The sequence below is a fragment of the Eptatretus burgeri genome, chromosome 2, assembly GCF_056783735.1.
Source record: "Eptatretus burgeri isolate ZD-2024b chromosome 2, Ebu_testis_v1, whole genome shotgun sequence".
NCBI classification, from domain to species: Eukaryota; Metazoa; Chordata; class Myxini; order Myxiniformes; family Myxinidae; genus Eptatretus; species Eptatretus burgeri.
This window is the reverse complement of record NC_140962.1, coordinates 103,286,338-103,291,337: the sequence shown is the minus strand read 5'-3', so window position 1 is coordinate 103,291,337 and position 5,000 is coordinate 103,286,338. Positions and strand designations below refer to the sequence as shown.

General features: G+C 43.4%; 1 protein-coding gene across 2 annotated transcripts in view; it reads right to left on the bottom strand.

The window, feature by feature from the left end:
• Positions 1-4,144: 4,144 nt before the first annotated feature.
• Positions 4,145-5,000, bottom strand: part of LOC147032705 (uncharacterized) — an 18,434-nt gene continuing 17,578 nt past the window's right edge. For both annotated transcript variants that reach the window (XM_085870549.1, XM_085870550.1), the window contains one exon: positions 4,145-4,411. The gene's annotated coding sequence lies outside the window, so the exon portion shown is untranslated. The remainder of the gene's footprint in view (positions 4,412-5,000) is intronic.

Here is a 5,000-nt window from a genome sequence, read left to right as displayed (position 1 = left end):
GTCTCCTTTCTTCGGTAGCAAGGAGACAACCGCCTGTCTACAGCTTCGAGGAAGCTCCCCAACCTGAAGACTTTCTTGGAACATTTCCAGAAGCTTAGGACCAATAATGTCCCAAAATGTTTCATAGAATTCACGAGGAATGCCATCCAGTCCTGGAGCTTTCCCAGATGCCATACTAGAAAGCGCAAGCCTCAATTCTTCCAGAGTGATAGGGTTCTCCATCGAGACCCGTTGTGACTCAGACAACTTCGGCAAAGATTCAATAAAAGTATTTGCAACTTTCAAAATCAACTTTCTTAGCACATAAAAGAGAGGAAAAGAAATCACTTACTCACTTCCTAATCATCTTGGGTTCACTTTCAATGCCACCATCAGGTGATTGCAAAGATAGCATTTGCTGTTGAGTTTTAGTTTTATTCTCCAAGGAGAAGTACTCCTTAGGAGGAGAGTCAAGAAGATTCAAGTTTTATATTCTCAGCCGAACTAAAGCCCCTTTTGCACGTCCCTCTACAAGGTGACAAAGCAACTCTTTCTTTCTTCTAAAGTCTTTGTGCTCTCTTGTGTTACCAATCAATATCATAGGTTTTGATTGTAGTTCCAGAATCTCCTTTTCAAGTTGGGAGATCTTAATAGAATTGTCCTTTGAATAATACACATTGTATTGTTGGCAAAAAAAACTTTTGATGTGGGTTTTTGCTATGTCCCACCATTGCCTCTTACTCTGAAAAGTGTTTTTTCTGGCCAGAAGAGAACACCAGAAGGCTTTAAATGAATAACAAAAATGCATCGCTTCTAACAAACCAACATTTAAGGCCCAATAGGCACTCGTACATGGAGTATAAGGAAAAATCAATTTTAAAGACACCAAATGATGATCTGAAAAACCAGAGGGTGAACGCCGTTGACAAAATAAAATTCCGTAAACCATTGTTAAGATAAAATTTATCTAAACGTGCAAAGGATACCCTGTTATTCGAGGCTTGACACCATGAAAATTGCTTAACCTGAGGGCGCTGCAACCTCCATGTATCAATCAGGTGATATTTTATGAGAATAGCCACCAAATGTTTTGCACTCTCCGGGTGAGTTTCAACACCGTTTACGGTCTCGAGATGGCTCTTAGGTGCAATTAAAATCACCGGCTTGGCAGACAAGACCACCAAAATCAATTAAAGCCAAACAATTATCTAGCAGGGAAAAATAATCTTTTCTTCTAGAAGTATCACTTGGGACATAAGCTTTCAGAAATGTGACCTTATTTCCTCCATACGGAAAAACCACAAAAGCCATATGACCTTTCATAACTTCGTGAAGTGCTATTTGGTCAGGTAGGATTTTTGAAGCAAGCCAGAAAGTGACTCCTGCTCTCGGATAATCAAACGAGCTGAAAAACCATGAGCTTCTTATTTTATTTTGCCATTCCGCTGAACAGGTGTCACCACAACAGACATCCTGGAGAAAAGCTACATCGACATGCCTTTGCTCTAATAATAGTTTGACATGAGCTTTTCGTATCGGGACAAGGTCCCCGTTTATGTTTATACTTGTACATGCAAAAAAAAAAAACCAACTTTCAAACCGCGTGCCACAAACAAACACACAGGCTGTTCCTTCGCTCTCGTGTGCCCGTACGTGCAAAAAAAAAAAACTTTCAAACAACGACACAAGCCGTTCCTTCTCTCTCGTAAACGACGACTGGATTGGGGCATTGTGTTTATCGACAAATGCACATAAGAAATCGAGAAATTATTAGAATACAGTAAGTCATCACTATCCGGAAGTAGTGCGTGCCCGTACGGAATGTTCACATGCATTCCACGAATTATCGTTTGCATTGAAGTAACAACTGCTGTGATACACACACAGAGTTAATTAAAATCAAGTTTACCTCCCTGTCTTTGCTAGCCATGACATTCGCTGCCATTGACCATTGCCACTCCTACGCCACGGTGAGGCGACAGGGTAGGATTTGTAGGAGACCTGGAAGTACAGTGTCATTAGGTATTCCATGTTCGAATTGTTTTAGTTTTAAAATAGTTGAAAAAAATTAGTTTGCAAAGTATACCACCAAAATGACAGTCTTTCGTTGGCAAGCATGTTGAGTAGAGCTGAATTCTTGAACACTTCCAAAGGTCACACCGTTTTGACACTTGGAAACAAAAAAAAGTTGTGCACTTTTTTGATAAATTATTTTTGGAACAATTTTTCTTCAATAAATAAATAATAATAAAAATTGTCTCCATGCACACATCTTTATCTCATTTGCATCTCTTCATGTCAAAGAGAGAGAGGCAGAGAGAGAGAGGCAGACAGAGAGAGAGAGGCAGAGAGACAGCGAGATAGAACGAGAGAAAGACAGAGAGTGAGAAAGACAGAGTGAGAAAAATAGAGAGTGAGAAAGACAGAGTGAGAAAAATAGAGAGTGAGATAGAGAGAGAAATGAGAGGAGCGAGAGAGGCAGGGAGATAGGGAGAAAGGTAGTGAGAGAAAGATAGAGTGAGAGAGAGAGAGAGAGAGAAAGATATAGAGAGAGAGAGAGAGAGAGAGAGAGAGAGAGAGAAAGAAAGAGAGAGAGAGAGAGAGAGAGAGAGAGAGAGAGAGAGAGAGAGAGAGAGAGAGAGAGAGAGAGAGAGAGAGAGAGAGAGAGAGAGAGAGAGAGAGAGAGAGAGAGAGAGAGAGAGAGAGAGAGAGAGAGAGAGAGAGAGAGAGAGAGAGAGAGAGAGAGAGAGAGAGAGAGAGAGAGAGAGAGAGAGAGAGAGAGAGAGAGAGAGAGAGAGAGAGAGAGAGAGAGAGAGAGAGAGAGAGAGAGAGAGAGAGAGAGAGAGAGAGAGAGAGAGAGAGAGAGAGAGAGAGAGAGAGAGAGAGAGAGAGAGAGAGAGAGAGAGAGAGAGAGAGAGAGAGAGAGAGAGAGAGAGAGAGAGAGAGAGAGAGAGAGAGAGAGAGAGAGAGAGAGAGAGAGAGAGAGAGAGAGAGAGAGAGAGAGAGAGAGAGAGAGAGAGAGAGAGAGAGAGAGAGAGAGAGAGAGAGAGAGAGAGAGAGAGAGAGAGAGAGAGAGAGAGAGAGAGAGAGAGAGAGAGAGAGAGAGACAGAGAGACAGAGAGACAGAGAGACAGAGAGACAGAGAGACAGAGAGACAGAGAGACAGAGAGACAGAGAGAGCGAGAGAAAGTAAGGAAGGCAGGAAACGTTTCTTTCATCGTGTTTACGTCGAGCTTGCCCTCAAAGTCCCAAAACGGCTTAAACACGGCAACTTCACTCAGCAATATACAAATGAGTAAGATGAAAGAGAAGAGTTCACTGGCAGAAGAGAAACCCTTTCCCTGTGCGATGTATGCATGAAGATAGGGGTGGGCAGTAGTTGATGGTTGGCATGAGTCGAGAGAGAGAGGAGAGCCAGTCAGATGTGAAGTCCGGGTGCACTCCTTTCGTTGGCTGGGACACGCGTCTACCAGATGCTCCAGAGCTTTACTGGACATTTATCCACCGATCCTGCCAACAGCTTACTCAACAACCACCAATGGAACTTCAGCACAACCATCTACAAATAATATTGGACGGTTACATTATCGGGGCTGGGATATCATGGAGAAAACGAGCAGTCAAGACCTTGTTCCAGCCCGTCTTGGCCCCAAAAACCAGGGGCAAGCAGAACTGCTCACACCTCAGATCCTTCCTGTCTCGCCTCTATATATATCTGTCCTGTTACCCATATGAATGAGCTCCGAACACATAGAGATAAATCCGTCATTGGAGTCATGGTCGTCTTGTCTTCCCTTCTCCCACGCCTTGTTTATGGTTATAATATTAATGCTTGTTAATGAGAACCTGTGTTGTGGACAATGGGCAAGAGGAACTCCATAGTGCGAGATAAAATCGGCACATAAACCTGTTCAATGGGAAAATTGTATTCATGCAGTCAGATTCCATTAAAGGTCGATTAGACGCTGACCCCACACTCCATGTTCTCATCACTAATTGCCAATGCCAATGGCCATGTGGCCTTGACTGCCAGCGTGAATGTAATTGTTGGTGGACATGGGACCTCTTGCCCCCCTCCCAAATGCCCAGTGTGAAGACATGTCAGTTACAGTACAACACAAACACACACACACACACACACACACACACACACACACACACACACACACACACACACACACACACACACCACTTTGTGCTGATTTATATCTCACTGTTTTTAAGAAACATTAACACCCATACTTTCAGCTCCATCATTCACAAGTTCTGCACTGTAATGTCCTCTATCACACACAACATACTTTGAAAGTAGTTCACATCGCTTTTGTAGTTTTGGATGTCTTCATAGATCTCTTCTCTTGCCAACAGCACCCAGTTCACGGTTCCCTCTTCATCATCTTGAACCCAGCTCCTGATGACACATGAAGTGGGGCTGCAATATGACACATCGAGTAAGTTTCACTTGCTGAGAATTTGATATCTATATTCTTGTCACGTGATATTTCCTTTCCAGGAGCCATTTTACAGATCTGATGTTATTCAGAAGTGATTTGCATTTTATAACCAGTTTCATTTTCGACAACACCGAGGTCATGGAAGGTTACTTGGCAGCAGGGCAGCGAGTCGACAATGGTGGAAACAAAGAGAGAGAGAGAGAGAGAGAGAGAGAGAGAGACAGAGAGAGAGAGAGAGAGAGAGAGAGAGAGAGAGAGAGAGAGAGAGAGAGAGAGAGAGAGAGAGAGAGAGAGAGAGAGAGAGAGAGAGAGAGAGAGAGAGAGAGAGAGAGAGAGAGAGAGAGAGAGAGAGAGAGAGAGAGAGAGAGAGAGAGAGAGAGAGAGAGAGAGAGAGAGAGAGAGAGAGAGAGAGAGAGAGAGAGAGAGAGAGAGAGATAAGAGACAGGCACACACACACACACACACACACACACACACACACACACACACACACACACACACACACACACACACACACCACTTTGTGCTGATGTATATCTCACTGTTTTGAAGAAACATTAACACCCA